The sequence below is a fragment of the Ambystoma mexicanum genome, chromosome 12 (assembly GCF_040938575.1).
Source record: "Ambystoma mexicanum isolate Mex_15411 chromosome 12, UKY_AmexF1_1, whole genome shotgun sequence".
In the NCBI taxonomy this organism is placed as follows: Eukaryota; Metazoa; Chordata; class Amphibia; order Caudata; family Ambystomatidae; genus Ambystoma; species Ambystoma mexicanum.
The window spans coordinates 561,602,142-561,618,602 of record NC_090936.1 but is presented as its reverse complement, the minus strand read 5'-3'; the positions used below and the strand labels follow the sequence as shown (position 1 = coordinate 561,618,602).

The 16,461-nt window shown below is 46.1% G+C and overlaps 3 non-coding genes across 3 annotated transcripts; 1 reads left to right on the top strand and 2 right to left on the bottom strand.

The window, feature by feature from the left end:
* Nucleotides 1-13,913: 13,913 nt before the first annotated feature.
* TRNAR-UCG (transfer RNA arginine (anticodon UCG)) lies at nucleotides 13,914-13,986 on the bottom strand. Its single transcript has one exon. It is a non-coding gene; the product is annotated as a tRNA-Arg (tRNA).
* Nucleotides 13,987-14,341: 355 nt separating this feature from the next.
* TRNAV-UAC (transfer RNA valine (anticodon UAC)) lies at nucleotides 14,342-14,414 on the bottom strand. The gene has a single exon. It is a non-coding gene; the product is annotated as a tRNA-Val (tRNA).
* A 768-nt stretch (nucleotides 14,415-15,182) lies between these two features.
* On the top strand, nucleotides 15,183-15,255 carry TRNAM-CAU (transfer RNA methionine (anticodon CAU)). The gene has a single exon. It is a non-coding gene; the product is annotated as a tRNA-Met (tRNA).
* Nucleotides 15,256-16,461: the final 1,206 nt, after the last annotated feature.

Genomic DNA, 16,461 nt, shown 5'->3' with positions numbered 1-16,461 from the left:
GAGACCTTGTCCTCTCCCTGACCTATGTGTAAATGAACAACTGTATCAGCGAAACTGATCAAAATGCATACATTATGGGATTGACCTGGCTACGAACCCTAGGTTTGGTTCTGAGAATGGTTAACTTGCGAGGGGGTTGGCCAAGGCTGGATAAAAAGTATAAAAAACCCAAGTATCCCGATATTCGGTCTCTCACACTAACACGGCGAACTACCGTTGATGGTTTGTTCTGTTACTCTGAGGGCCGAATAGCTATCCGTATGTCAATTGACTTTTGGTAATTGTTGTAACTTTGAATAAAGCGCTTTGTATGTCCTTTGTAACCTGTGTTGGTGTGTTTCCTTTGGGCTTCCCGGCCTCATATCAATTTTTCTGTTTCCACAGTTGGCGCCCGAATAGGGACCCTCAAGATTGATGCCGGATCATTGAAGGTTGACGCAGACTATCGAACCGGGATCGGACGGTGTGATTCTGCGGGCCCGACCGATCGAGACGCGATACCTCGGCAGCGCTGCACGATCCGATCCTTGGACGATAGTCGTGTGGTCTGACACGGCATCTTGACGAGGGTCCAATTTTGAGGCGGGCAGATTTGCCGAAACCACCAAACGCAAGGTAAAATTTGTTAGGTAAGTTCTTTGTAAACCGTACGGTCCTCCTTAGGTTTGGTCAGGTGCAGTCGTGACCCGGCTCTTAATTTAACCCTGACAATTTGAATTTGGCGTATTGTATCTGCAGACACAATTATTGGACCAGGTAACACCAATTTTTTGAGAAATGCCTGGGAAATTGTCTAGCTGTTTTAGGGCTCTGTTCCGCAGCGATCGACAATCTTTGGAATTTAGCCGTCCGGCACCACAGGAGGGGTTGCCAGCGTGTACTATGTACTGTAAGTATGGCATTGGTAGTATCGTATTTAATGACATTTGGCACAGACAGATCAGACATGCCTCCGAATTTCAGTGGCCAATCAATGGTAGTTTTGAGATCCCCCGTATTGAATATTTAGAATCGATCTTGTTAAAGAAAAAGGCTAGACCAGCAGCCTTTGATGTGTTACAAAATTGGAAGAAAGAAGCATTGTAGCAGCTTAAAAGTAGGGATAAACATGCACGTCGTCATAAAACAAACGCTGAAAAAGCATTATTATATGATAAAGAAAAGTGGTCAGAATTAGTTAAAAATATGGATAGAGCCTTTTCACTCAGGGTCCAGAAAATTTACCCCTCTAAAGATTTCCATGTTTCTGAGGAATTTATTGAGAAGTTATTAAATGAACGCAGGCCCGATGCCTCAGCGCCACCTCCGTATGCTCCTGTCTTGGGCACTCTGCCCATTCCTGCTGTTGTTCCTGTTGCTATTCCTGTTCCCCCTGTACAGCCTATTGTTTCTAGTCCTTTGGTTGTTGTTCCCCCGCCTATCGCACCGCCCCTTCCCCCTGCACCTGCACCTTTGTTAAATTTACCTATACCTCCGCTCCCGAGTGGCCCCGTATTGATCGGAATCGGTCCAGGTGCAGGGTCAAAGATTGTGACTCGTAGTACTGTTTCTGCAGATAGGAAACAGGAATTGTTTGCATGGGCTAAGCATTGCATGGAGAAAGGTGATCAAGCTAATGTTTTTTCTACATTATCTAATTTGAATAGTTTTCCCGAGAAAAATGTTTTTATCGAAGGTTTGGGGACTCATTTGTGTGTGATGTGGGGTAGATTACAAAATTCGGATCTTCCACAAGGAGTGAGAGATCTGAATGCTTTGGCACTATCGAGGGACACAGAGCAGAAAGTATATGGACATGTTGAAAGATTGTTTGAGTTTAGGAAAGACTTTGAAAAATCACAAGTTGAGGATGATGAGGACGATAGAATATATGTACAGAAGCGGTTCCTTCCGTGCCAAAGAACAGCACCTGAGGAAGTACGAATTTGTACCAAAGATGCGGTTCGATGGATCTCGGATTCATCGATACCGCCAGACGAAGTGTATGACACGTAAAGTCAGTATAGAGTAGAGATGCAAAGAAAAGTAATTCAGGTGATGGTGCAGCACCTGCAAGAGGAATGTGTAAGGAAGAAGGTTAGTTGCCCCATAGAATTATTGGGGATTTGTAAAAGGGCTTTTTCGCCCGACACTTCTACAGCTGCCTTAGCGCTCGACCTGGCTCTATTGCTTAGTAAGCGGCCGGAGGTACCTATATCTCAGTTGCCTATGAGAGAGGTTCCTCCGACCTTTGTCCCAAAAGTTGAGATCCCCGCCAACGCGGCGACTGGTGCCCCCGCGTGGATATCCCTGCACATTATGTATCGCAATTTGTTCACGTCCCGTTTTCACGACAGGAAGTGAACACAATTAGACAATCAGTTCCTGATATTAGGAAAGACCCGACGGGGTTTTACAAAGAAATAGAGTCCGTTTTACAGTCCTCCGTGTTCACCTTGAGTGACATTGACTTGTTATTTCCTGTACTCCTACCCGTAGATGTATGGAAGCAGGTTCAGACAATAGATGATGTGCCGGGGCTGGGAGATACGTGGGCAAATCTGATTAGAATTGATGGAGAAAGACCAGCTGGTGAGAAACCGCCACAGGTAATACTTACTTTACCTGATAGGATTGTCGCTAAACTAAAAACTATAATTCCAGAAAAAAGGATTATTTGGGACAAGCTTACGGCCTGTGTCCAAGGGAAAACTGAAGGCGCCACCGAATTTTTTTATAGATTCGACCAGGTATTTTCTGACTTCAGTGGACAGGATTTAGGTACAGAGTCAGGAAAAAGGTTGTTTGTAGACAAATTTGTACGTGGATTGTTGCCTGACATCCAGTCACAAATCATGTCCTCAGAGAGCACTTGGCAGGCAAAATCTCAATCTGAGGTTTTGCACATGGCTCAGTATTATGAGAACCGTGTTAATAATGAAAAGGAGAAAATCGAAAAGAGAAAGGGTGATTTGAAAACCAAAGTATTATTGCAGCAAATTGTTAGAAACCCCAGAGGAGGTACGACACAGACTAGAGGTCAGTACGTTCCAAAAGGAAATGCTCCTCTGAGTACTGTGAATGTTAATCAATGTGCTTATTGCCGCCAGGAAGGTCATTGGCGAGCACAGTGCCCCGTCCTTCGCCAGAGGTCAAACAGTACGTCTGGGGGTCTGGGTAGACGACCTAGGGCCCGCCCTGGAGCAGGGGGCCCTGACAGAGGTCAACTTTTACAAGATTCTCAGCAACCTTTTTCACAGGAAAATAAGACCTCGAGTATGGACTCGAGAAACATATTTGATCACCCTTCTGCTGCCTACCTTTCTGGAGAGCTTCCTTCTGACGAGGCTCCGTTTTATTAGGATTGCCCGAAGCAGGGTTTGGAACCTTTGCCTATTCCCGTTAATCAAAAAGGCCCCTACGTTGAATTATTAGTGGGGAATAGGAAACACCAGTTTTTGATTGACACTGGAGCACAGAAGTGCTCCATTGATCATTCCAGGGTTCCAAACATCCCACTGTCAGGGCAAACAAATGTTTCCGTAGGGTTTTCTGGTGTACCAACTGTCTGTCCGGTTTCTGTGCCGGTATCCGTTTCTTTGGGTCCCTTCACGGACCATTGCCCTTTTCTTCTCACTTCAAACTGTGGAGAGAATTTGCTGGGGTTGAATTTGTTAAAGAAATTGAACGCAGTAATTCATTGTTCTTCGGATGGAATACGGCTAACAGTTTCACCACAGCAACTTCCTAATTCTCAGTTCTTGAATCGACCTTTACCTCCCGAGTTTAGCATTGTTCCGGAATGTTTGTGGGCGGTGGACGACAATGATGTCGGAGTATTACATATTGAGCCTGTTAAAATAGTCCTGAAATATGGGGTGAAACTGCCACGCATTCTGCAGTATAAAATATCAGTTGAAGGTGAACGTGCTTTGAAATGCATTGTCTCCGATTTTGTACATTGTGGGGTGATCGAAGAAATTACAGGTAGTTTGTGTAACAGTCCGATCTTACCCGTATATAAGAAAGGCGACAATGCAATTCCATACCGGTTTATAATCGATCTATTAACCGAGTGGTCGCCCCACAATTTCCAATTGTGCCTGATGTGACGACGATATTAACAATGATCCCTGCTACGGCTACGCACTTTAGTGTTGTGGATCTGAAAAACGCCTTCTTTAGTATCCCTATACATAAAGAAAGCAGATATCTGTTTGCGTTCACCTTGGGGGGACGCTCATTTACATTTACAAGGGCACCTCAAGGGTATACTGAAAGTCCTAGTATTTATAGTAGAGCTTTAAAAGAGCAGCTCGACACCCTTGAATTGCCACCTACTTGCACGCTGCTTCAATATGTTGACGATTTACTTTTGGCTGCTGATTCTGGGAAAGCCTGTAAAGAAGGCACTATACTGTTGCTTGTTCATCTAGCTAAAAATGGTCACAAAGCTTCGCTTAAAAAATTTCAATATTGTTGTCAGGAGGTTGCCTATCTAGGCTACCTCCTGTCAAAGGAGGGGAGAAGATTGACACCTGAAAGAATAAAACACATTTCTGGCATGTCTGTTCCAAAAATGCAGAAGGAAGTCAGAGCCCTGATAGGGATGGCGTCCTACTGTAGGTTGTGGATCCCGAATTTCGCACTAGTGGTAAAACCGATGTTGGCTTTGACGAAGAAGGGCATTTCTCTGCCACTGCCATGGGAATCGGAACATCAACGATCATTTGAGCTTCTCACAACCGCGCTATGTTCGGCACCGGTTCTGGGTACTCCAAATTATGACAAGGCCTTTGTGTTGTTTGTGCATCAATGTGATGGATGTGCTTTGGCTGTGTTAACACAGGAACACGGAGGGAAGAATAGGCCGTGCGGCTACTACTCCTCCGCCCTTGATCCTGTCGCATGCGCTTTGGCAAGATGTTTGCGCGCTGTTGCTGCTGCTGCCGCATCTGTAAAACAGAGTGAGGGAATGGTCCTAGGCCATGATTTGATTTTGATGGTACCTCACTCTGTTGATATCCTATTCAACAAAACCCAAACGCAACACCTCACCTCTGCACGGTTAACAAGGTATGAATTAATTCTGTTTGCCCCTCATATTCAAATTAAGAGGTGTTGTGTTCTCAATCCGGCTGAACTCTTACCTTTCCCGCAAAACACTGTTTGCGGTGACGAAGAATCACATGACTGCCTGTATACCACCGAGCAAGAAACGAAGGGCAGGATAGATCTCATAGATACTCCTTTGGATAATGCAGAAGGGGAGCTGTTTTGTGATGGCTCCTGCTTCGAACTTTCGAATGGTACATCTACAGCTGCTTATGCAGTTACTACATTGAGCAGAATTGTTGAAACTAAGAGAATTTCGCATAACTCCGCGCAGGCCACAGAGATTATAGCATTGACCCGAGCTTGTGAACTTTCCCAAGGGCGAAGAGTAAATATATATACCGATAGCCAGTACGCATTTGGGGTGGCTCACTGCTTCGGAAAACTTTGGTCGGAAAGAGGGTTCCTGGCCTCACATGGGACCAAGATTCAGCATGGCCCTTTGATAGTGCAATTACTTTTGGCCCTCTCACTCCCTAAACGGTTAGCGATCATGAAATGTGCAGCACATCGCAAGGTCATAGATGATGTGGGCAAAGGGAACGCTTTTGCAGATTTGATAGCCAGACAAACGGCCACAGACCTTAGCATGGACATGTATACCTCGAGGGAAATGAAAGATGTTTGCATAATGGATGAAGGTATTGGGTCTGTGCGAGATATTCAGACTGATGCCACGATGGAAGAATCTAGAAAGTGGGCTGAAGGAATGGGGAAATTGGATGACGAAGGGTGTTGGGTGGATACATCCGAAGGGAAATGGTTGCTTCCTGATTCTTATGTATTGGCGATGGTTACGATGGCACACGGTCCTACGCATGTGTGTGCCCAGCAGATCACGAAAATGTTAGAACAGGTTTGGGTAAATGACAAAATTCTGGAAACTGCAAAGAGGCACCTCCAGAACTGCATGATCTGCCTACATCACAATGTGGGTAAAGGGACAGTGACTCCAAGGGGAAGTTTTGGGCCCCCCTCTGTCCCCCTCTGTCCCTTTTGAGGTCATTCACTTTGATTTTATTGAAATGGAGCGATGTAATAATCTGAAATATGTTCTTGTAATTATTTGTGCCTTTAGTAAATGGGTCGAGGCTTTCCCCGTCAAAGATGCTACCGCCATGACCACTGCAAAGATTATGGTAAAAGAATTCTTTCCTCGATTTGGGCTCCCTCACTTTATCACAGCAGTAATTTTGCAAATATGCGCAGCCCTAGGTATTGAGAAACGATTTCATTCAGCTAGGCATCCTCAAAGTGCTGGGTTGGTAGAAAGACACAACGGTATTTTAAAGAATAAACTTGCAAAAACATGTGCTGATACCAAACTAAAATGGCCAGATGCTTTGCCTATTGTGTTATTAGGTATGCGTACCACACCTCAGACTAGAACTGGGCTTTCTCCATTTGAGGTAGTGATGGGGAGGCCTGCTAACATTTGGGGTCTCCCGAAACCTAAAGCCCTGAGGGAGGTGGAGAATGTATTGCTTGTAGACTACTGTAACCAGTTAACTAAAAATCTGTATTTCATCTACCACCAGGTGCATGCTGCTTTACCTGTACGGTTCACGGGCCCAGGACACGATATACAGCCTGGAAGTTGGGTCCTTGTGAAGGCCTATGAGAGGTCTTCCTGTCTCGCGCCTCGCTGGCGGGGACCCCACCAGGTATTGTTGGTCACCAGGACAGCACTGCGGGTGGCTGGAAAGAAGAACTGGATTCACGCGACGCACGTCAAGAAACTTCCTCACCTGACGCCACACGCTACAGAAGAAGCAGAACCCCTCGCTGATGCTACAGTTTTTGATCTTGGAGTAGCAAACAGCGCTGCGAGTGTGTCGGAGAAGGTCTCTGAGTCTGAGGAGCTTGGGGAACAATCCATCTCATCTCCACACTCTCTTGAAAAATCACTACCGGAAAACACTGTTTCGAGCTCCGCGACTTCCGTTGCCACCGACACATCACTTCCCTCAGGAAGTGACGATACTTTGCTTTTGGACCACACAAATTTGGGTACCATCAGGTACAACCTTCGACCACGGAAATAGAACTACGGCACGAGTGTCGTGCATCTGGAAAAGGAAGTGATCGGAAAATTGTTTTGTTTTGTTGAACAAAAAGGGATTCTGCTGGCTAGGGTTGGGAAGGACTAAGAAATCACACGACCGTAGTGTCGCCAGCAACGAACATTGGGGCCGTCGATCAAGGAACTACGAAGCCTGCCACCTTCACCGCTGCTCCCCGCACTGGACTTTTAGATAAGGGGGTGACCAAATCGAACAATGAACAATGTGCCTGGGCCCCGAAAACGTACTGTTGTGTTTTGATTTTGATTATTGTTATTTTTGCAACTGCTGCTGTAGGACTTTGGTATTTCGAAGAAGTCTATCCTTTGAAACCTTTATTACCGACCAAGATCGTACCAACTGTTTTGACTCCCTCTGTACACCTTCACACTCTGTCCCCTAGAGACTCCCAACATAGACAAAAGTATTATAATAACACTCTGATGATAGTAATGAATGCTACTCATGCCATTTTTAATAAGAGCAATTGTTGGATTTGTACTCACTTACCGCAACATGGGAACAAGGGACTGGGATGGTATATACATCCTTTAACTTTAACGACTTCTTGCTATGCCTCTCTTAGAACACTATTCTTTGGCCGATGGAATGATAGCATCTCAGGGAACTTTGATGGAACTAATTTAAATGATTTTGAGAAACGTGAATTGACTCCCCTGGGATGCTCGCTTTTCGCAAATAGAAGTAAACCTAACGTCGCTTCTATTAGGCCGTCTGACAAACTATCTCTTCCTTTTCAAACTCTGATTTCCTTTAAAATGGCTCCGATAGGCAATAAGGACGCTGTGCCTCCTTCTTATTCTGTAAATCATTGTCCTGACTCGGTTCCCTTCTGTGTACAGAGAGATGGCACTAGGCCAATGGGAGATTTTGAAACTTGTAAAAATATTGTAAATTTGACTGGGGAAAACAGGCCTCTGTATGTAGGAGGGCCCGTTTATTTTGTTTGTGGTAGTTTAGCATTTCCCTGGTTGCCCAAGGATTGGCAGGGGACCTGTTATTTAGGAATATTGTTACCCGGGGTATTTGTAGCTAGTACCTTGGAGGTTTCTAAGGCTCGCCCACGACGAGACAACAATGGAGATACCCCTGGGCAAGTATTGGGGGACATAGCTAAATCGGTTGTGCCCTTTTGGGGACAAATAGCAAACTCAGAGAACATTAGGGGATTGGCAAGGGTATTGGAGAGAACGATCAACCGGACCACGGACATACTCTACAATATGACCTTAGAGCAAAAGGCGATAAGATTGGTAGCACTTCAAAATCGGATGGCATTAGATGTCATCTTGGCAGAACGAGGTGGAGTATGCAAATTAGTGGGGTCCGCTTGTTGTGTTTTCGTACCAGACTCCTGACCAACAATTTTTTAAGCAATTCAGAACTTGCATACTCTCAGTTCTGAAGTCCATATCCCTGTAGGAGACTGGAACCTTAGTACTTGGTTTTGGGATTCTTTGCGATCTTGGGGTTGGAAGGTGCTTTCCGTTATTATGGTTATTTTAGGGATTCTGTTATTTCTTTGTTGTTTTTTTCAATGCCTCCCAAGTATGTGTGGAATGTTAGGGGGGTGTTGTGCTCAAGCAGTGAGTGCAATAGGGCATAAAATATATATCCCAGATACAGCATCTAAAGAATTCATGTTGCAAGAGGTTCTTATGAACGACCTTATGGCTATAGACATTACAGACAATGATGCGGAACCTATGGATGATAATACATGGAGTCATTTTCGAAAGTATTAGGGATGATGTTTAGCACTTGGCATAGGCCAAAAGGAGGGTCTGTGGAAATCAAAATAATATTGTACCTCCTATCGCATTGTTTGAATGTATGTTGGCCTACGCCAAGTTGTCTAAAAACATCGTGTACATAGATTCCGCGGCAAGGTCTTGACCTTCATGTATTGTGCAAATCGCCATCTTGGATTAAGCCGCCATTTTAGGTACTCTTGCAGTGTGGAAGTCACCCTGAACAACAAAATGGAGGCCGAATGACATTTCAAGTGGGATTCTGGTCGTTGTGACCTCCGCACACATGAATAAATAATATGCCTGTAGGCCACTTGTTAGGGTCGCGAACTGAGACCTTGTCTTCTCCCTGACCTATGTGTAAATGAACAACTGTATCAGCGAAACTGATCAAAATGCATACATTATGGGATTGACCTGGCTACAAACCCTAGGTTTGGTTCTGAGAATGGTTAACTTGCGAGGGGGTTGGCCAAGGCTGGATAAAAAGTATAAAAAACCCAAGTATCCCGATATTCGGTCTCTCACACTAACACAGCGAACTACCGTTGATGGTTCGTTCTGTTACTCTGAGGGCTGAATAGCTATCCGTATGTCAATTGACTTTTGGTAATTGTTGTAACTTTGAATAAAGCGCTTTGTATGTCCTTTGTAACCTGTGTTGGTGTGTTTCCTTTGGGCTTCCCGGCCTCATATCAATTTTTCTGTTTCCGCATACGGGCAGAAGTGAGGGCAATAAGAAAAGCAGATTTCAGTGTAAGATGTTTGATATCAATCTCGGAAATGGGCTCAAAAGGAGGCCCGTGAAGGAACCGTAATACAAGAGGGAGATCCCAAGAGGAAAGCCCTTTATCAGCACAAGGACGGGAAGAAGAAAAACCCTGGATCAACTTCCCCACCAACACCTCCCCATCCAAGTGACCGTCAGAGTCCCCCAAAAGGAATTTCATGGAATCCCACTGAGAGCGAAGCCTGGAAAAACTGCCAGGCCCCTGTCAAAACCCCTCCTGGAGGAACCGAAGGATAGCAGAGGCCAGAACGCAGGGGAGGGATCCCAGACCGCCCATACCAGTCTCGGAAATGGCCCCAATGTCTGCCTAACACCTTCAGAGTGGAGGGTCTAAGAGCATCCATTTGGACTCAACTACAGGATCTGAGAACCCCTGAGATATCAACCTAGACTGAGCAATAGCCACACCGCCCATTGCATCCGGTGGAATTCCAACCGCAGATCCCCTTGAAGGGGACACGGCCACCTCAGAACCAGCCAAGGTTCCTAGGACCGAAGCTCCAACAGAGAGGGGAGCCAACTCCGGCGGGACCAGAACGGAGCTAACAACAACACAGTCACCCTGGACACTCAGATGCGCCAAACCACCCGGGGCAGAAGGGGAATAGGCGGAAAGGCATAAAGGAAAACCCCAAGGCCACTGTACAGAGAGGGCGTCCATCCCCCAATCCCCTCAGCCTGAAACCGAGAGCAGAAGAGGGGAACTTCTGCTGAGGCCGGGGATGCAAACAGGTCTAGAACCAGGGACCCTAATCTGACACAGGTCACCGCAAAGACCTGGGCCAACAGGACCAGTTCCGCAGAGGAGTGAAAACCGGCGTCTGAGAAGATCCGCTTGAACACTGTCCACCCTTCTGATACGTGAGGCCACCAGAGACACCAGATGAGAGTCCTCCCAGGTGCCTATCAGCGCTGCCAGAGCATTCAAGGAGTGGCCAGAACCCCTTTTGCAGTTGACATATGCCAAGGCCGTCGTATTGGCCGATCGGACCAAAAACCGCCGACCGTCCAGCAACTCCTCGAAGTACACCAGAGCTTGGACAATGGCACAACTCTTGCCAATTGGATGATCGCCGGCTCTCCCCAGATCTCACAACCCTTGTGCTGAGAGGACCCCCAATGTAGACCCTTTCTGCTGGTGTTGGTAGTAGGAGAGGCCACAGGAGGAAGGACCATGCACACCTCAGCCTGTAGACCTGAAACCCCCCATCACCATAGCAGGGACACTTGCAGCGTTGGGGACACTGAAAACAAAACTACGAAAGCCGAGATGTCGGGAGCCAGTGGGAGAGAGTATAAGACACCAGGAGACGTAACCAAAGACGGGCTCAAGGAACTGGAAAACATGCAAGATGCCACGTGCCCCGTAACTTCAGCAACAGGCGAGCCGAGACATACTGCCTTCTGAGAACCCAGCCCAGAAAAGCCAGCAAGCGCCCCCCCTGCACAACATCCAGAGTACGCTCTCCCCAGACGTCCGGACAAGCAGTGCAGGGTCTTGAGACCCATAAGCAGGTGACACATCCTAGAAGGCATAGGGACCAGGAACACCCGCAAGTAGAAAACTTGACCCTGAACAGGGAGAGGAACGGGCAAGACCGTAACCCACAACAACCGTTCGGAGAGAACGGATCCCATGGCCAACTACTTGGACCGTGAGCTGGGTACCAAAGTCCTAACCATGCAAACCTGGACAGGAGGAGACAGGAACGGCAACTGATACCCCCTCCAGAAGGAGCCCATTACCCAGGAAGCCGAACCCCACCGGTCCCATACACCTGCGAGAAGATAGAGACGAGGAGCCAGGGAAAACCGCCAGTCACTGCACTTGCACCAGAGGGAAATCACAGGACGTTGAAACAGGGCTGCGCCACAATATAACAGCATGCTTGTCAGCCCACAAAAAGATCTGACCTATCAAAAGGAAGATACTGGACAGCCCAGAAGTCCAGCAGACTATGGCCCCCTCAGCCGACAGAGGAGCCACCAGGCTGGCGTCAAAAGGGCAGAGTACTGTCACAAAGCGGGGCAAAGCAATCCATCCCGGATAGCCGACATCAAAGGCAACCCCCTACCTGAGGTATGCCTATACTGGAAAACCCACTGAAGTGACATCCCCCTCCACCGGCACCAGGGGCTCTGAGAACCCCTCTAAGCACAGACATGTGCCACCATGTGCCCTATCACTTCCCACAAGTCTGAGAGGAGGCGTGAAAGCAACACATCAGCACCGGAGGACCTAGGGCCTAAAAGAAGAGACACGGGGAACCCCCTGCATGGCCGTTACTTCCATGATGCATTTTCCATAATCCCATGCCGGACAAGGGAAAAGCAAATCAACTCCTTTGACTTTCCCTCGCGCAGTTTAGAGGAAGAGGACAGGACAAGGAGTCTGCGTCCATAGCTAGCACAGACCCAAACACACCACTAACACGCCACATGACTGAGAGGTGGCTTGAGCCCTGTATCCAGTAGCTGGTAGCCCCATGCTCTAAATCGTTCCAATGCGTCGGTCTAGGAAGGATGAAGGACCGAGTCAGCACCGCTGAGACTCGAACCCGAAGTGTAGACTATGCCAGGCCGGTACCCTTCCGGCCGCTTGCAGACGTGTCCAAATCTGCGCCGTATTCACAGGCAGCACGCAAGGAATGCAGCCAACATCCGGTGCATCTTGGGCTGTGTGTCTCTGAGGAGCGGGTGGTATGTGACATGCCTGCGACAGAACAGAGCCCCCGCTCTTTCAAATACTCTGTCACAGTCACCCCACGACAAGAAGCAGAGAGGCCTCACAACAAAAGGGAAGGCTTAGCCCATACTGCCAAGTGCTTGCCATCATTTCCAATAAAGATGTGCACACAAAGCACGAGGAAAACGGCATGTTGAAGGAGTCAAGATGGCCATACCAGCAGGAGAGGGGGAAAATATCAAGCACAGTCCTCCCCTCTCCTTACCTTCCCCCAGATAATGCAGCTAACATCCGGTGCATCCTGGGCCGTGTGTCTCTGAGGAGCAGGTGGTATGTGACATGCCTGCGACAGAACAGAGCTCCCGCACTCCCAAAGACTCTCTGCCACTGTCACCCCACGACAAGAAGCAGAGAGGCCTCACAACAAAAGGGAAGGCTAGCCCATACTGCCAAGTCGAATCAAGATGGCCAAAACAGAAGGAGAGGGGAAAAACATCAAGCCCAGTCCTCCCCTCTCCTTACCTTCCCCCGGCCGTGCAGGACCCGGGACACAATGCTCACGCTGCGGTCCGGAGCCCAGCAAAGAACCGAGCGAGGCAATCCAGCTCAACTGTGACCCCAGGCCCCGCAGGGGGTCCAGGAGCAGCACCGCACCTGAGGGAGCCGAGGGCCCCGCCACACAGCCCCCCCCAGGGGGCCAGCAATCGGTGCTACCTGGTGCCCCCACCGGGAAGAAAAAGTCCAACCTGCCGGAGGCAGGAAAAATTAAAACTGAGTGACATGGATGTGGGGGAGGAGTTATAGGGATTTAAAGAAATAGAAGAAGGTCCTGTGTCGGAGGCAGGTGCCTCATGAGGTAAGTACTGGGACGAGGAAGAGTGGACGCGGAGGTAATGCAGATTCGAAGAACACACCAGCAGCATCATGAGGTGTGACACAGAATGAGGCTCCAAGGGTGACGTTGACCAGCTGGGGGGGGCAAGAATTAAGTTATCCAAGAACAGCGAAAGAAAGGAAAAAGTGACAATATAGAGAGAAGATGGAGGCAAGACGAAGGTGCTGATTGGCTGTGAACTATGAAAAGACTCTGGTCGAGGGATTTGTAGTTTTTCATAGTGTTGTTGCTGTTTTAACATGTTTTGGTTATGCTGCTTGAGAAGTAAAGAAAGGAGATGAAGCATAACCCTTCCCTGCCTGTCTTTAGTAGAAGTCTGACTTTCTGTAACATTAGTATTGAAAATCACTTTTAGCAAAGTGTGCTTTAATGATGTGCTTAAGTAACAATCAGCATTGACACAAAAAACTGAAAATTCAGACTCAAATGTCAAACGCACATATTATCGAATGTAAGCAACAGTATTAGTTTAACTAAAGGTAAGTGAATGTATTTCGTTCACACGCCATTAAACATACATTTGTATATCACTACAGGTTTAGGAAGTGAACTTCAGAACCAATTTTCTGTTTTTTACCTGCACCTCGAATTCAGTTAAAAGTAGGAAAATGAACGACCACGAAGGGACTCGAACCCTCAATCTTCTGATCCGAAGTCAGACGCCTTATCCATTAGGCCACGCGGTCATTCGTCTGAAATGGACAATTTCTCCTACACACGGTATGAGAGAAAACCCCCTGTATGTTTATAGGGATATTTTTAAATGTACACCCCTGTATGTTTATAGGGATATTTTTAAATGTACACACGATCTACAATGTGCGCATGGAGCGCTCACATGAAGCAGGCTCTGCAGCTATGTTCCGTTTTGTGTGTTCGGTGAAGATGGGCTAAAAATAAATTGAAATAAACAATAAACCGAAATTATTCAATATGAATTGACCACAATTATATCGTACTTCGCGTGCCCATGAGAATATTCCTAGTAGTAAGAATGTATGTCAAATATAAAATGTCAATCCCATAATTTATGGTAAAAAATGGTTCCACTGGGGATCGAACCCAGGACCTTCTGCGTGTAAAGCAGACGTGATAACCACTACACTATGGAACCAGTTACAAATTCATCTACCGAAATCAGTTTCTAACAATCAGCATTCCAGGGTATTCCTGTTTATTTTTTCCACATTATTTGCTGTACTTGTTTTAACTAAAAGGTTTCTTATGTAGATGAAAAACGTAGACAATTAGAAATAAAAGCAGCTGCGCACAATTGAAAACAGTCAAAACCAATTTAGCACAGACATCAAAACGAAAACCACTACATTTTAACGAGAGACATTGGTGTTGGTGTTATGTAATATTTGGTATTCCGTACATTTCCAGTCTCACTGCAGTCCTCAGGCTCAAAGGCAAACTAGCCAATCGGTGATCAAAAGGCGTAGCCCCGACGACAGGCGACGATGAGCGGAGTTTAGGAACGTATGGGATACGAAATATTAGAGAAAACCGGATAGATGAAACGGAGAGGAACATAAGAGGTTTACACCTCGATGGCTTTACTGTACTAGGCTAAAGTCCCGGTCACTGCCCTTGCATTTGTCCGTCGGTCCTTGTGCCTATGGACGACTCGCCTTCCTATTTGTGGTTGCAGTGGAAGTCGTACTGCTATGGCAGCGCCATATTTACACTTTGCTCTTCTTTTCTTTCATTGGTAGGCAAAACAGTCATATTCATGTTACGTTTTGTCAAGAATGAAAACCTGTAAGCTTGCACTGGAGAAACATTGCTTTTTTGCAATCACATTTTCAAGCCTTCATCAATATACATAGGTGACGCTTTACGTCCGTTAAAATCTGAAAACCTAGGTTTGTTCTCCAGAGCCTTCTTAGCGCAGTAGGCAGCGCGTCAGTCTCATAATCTGAAGGTCGTGAGTTCGAGCCTCACAGAGGGCAATTGTTTTTGGCTACGTTTTCTTATCACAAAGATTACATTTTATTTATAGGCAATTGCCAAACTTGCATTATATAATAATCGCAAATGAACTCTTCATATTGAGTCCTGTACCATTGTCCATGCTTTTAAGTCAATTAATGTCAAAGCTGCTTTGAATAACACAGAGGTTCAATTGCTTGCCAGAGCTGTTCCATTACTTGGATTTCAATTACATTGTGTGAGTCGCATTCGAGTATTAATTTTGTTTCACATTATAAACGTATACTGTATTCAACAACAAAGCAGCAAACCTGTTTAACATTGTAATCAATGAACCTAAAACTACCAGAAAGTTAAGAAAAAGCATAAACACTGAATTACTCTTCAAAATTAGTATTAATTTATTTGTTTTGATATGGTTAAAAATTAAAAACATTCACATACTGCCATCAAAAAAATGAAGGGAAATATACATTCCACACAAACAATACACTAAAATAACAATACTTAAACACTTGGAAACAATTTCTGTAAAAATTTGACAGCAGCTGTTATAAAAGATATTAATACAGAGTTTCAATACTAACGTTATAGAAAGTCAAGCGCTTTCAAGCATTTGACCTGTGTATAAGCGCTATATAAATAAACAATAAATATGGGGCGTGGCTTGAAGCACCGGTGTTCTGTAATATTTGGTATCCCATACCGATCCGGTATCCCCTGGTCTTCGGCTGTCTTCGGCTGATCGCTGATTGGCTGTATTACGCCTGAGCAGTGGCCACTCTTCCGAGCTGTCACAGACATAAGCAGCAGAGCACCGCACGAGCACGTTGCTGTAATAGATTTAAAACACTGTTCATTCTGAGAGAAAGCTTTGCATTAAAACGCAAGGCTGCCTCTGAGGAAGCTGCTAATGTAAAGCTTTCTCTCAGAATAATAAACAGTCATTAATCTATACCCACAACGGAACGAAGCATTGGAACTCGGCATTGCATAAACTTTAACTTGTCATTAAAATACGAGGCTTCGACTGAAGCCATTAACGACTCATTACAGTTCATGAAATGTCGAGCTGCGCTTTGTGATAATAACAAGACAGTTACATCTCACCGATATGATTTTGTCATGAAGATGTATATTACTGCAAGTACATGGTTTTTTGTATGATCTTTGTAAAAGTTGATGTATGTACCCCCTACGCACCCCTCTATGCAGTGTCAAGCAAA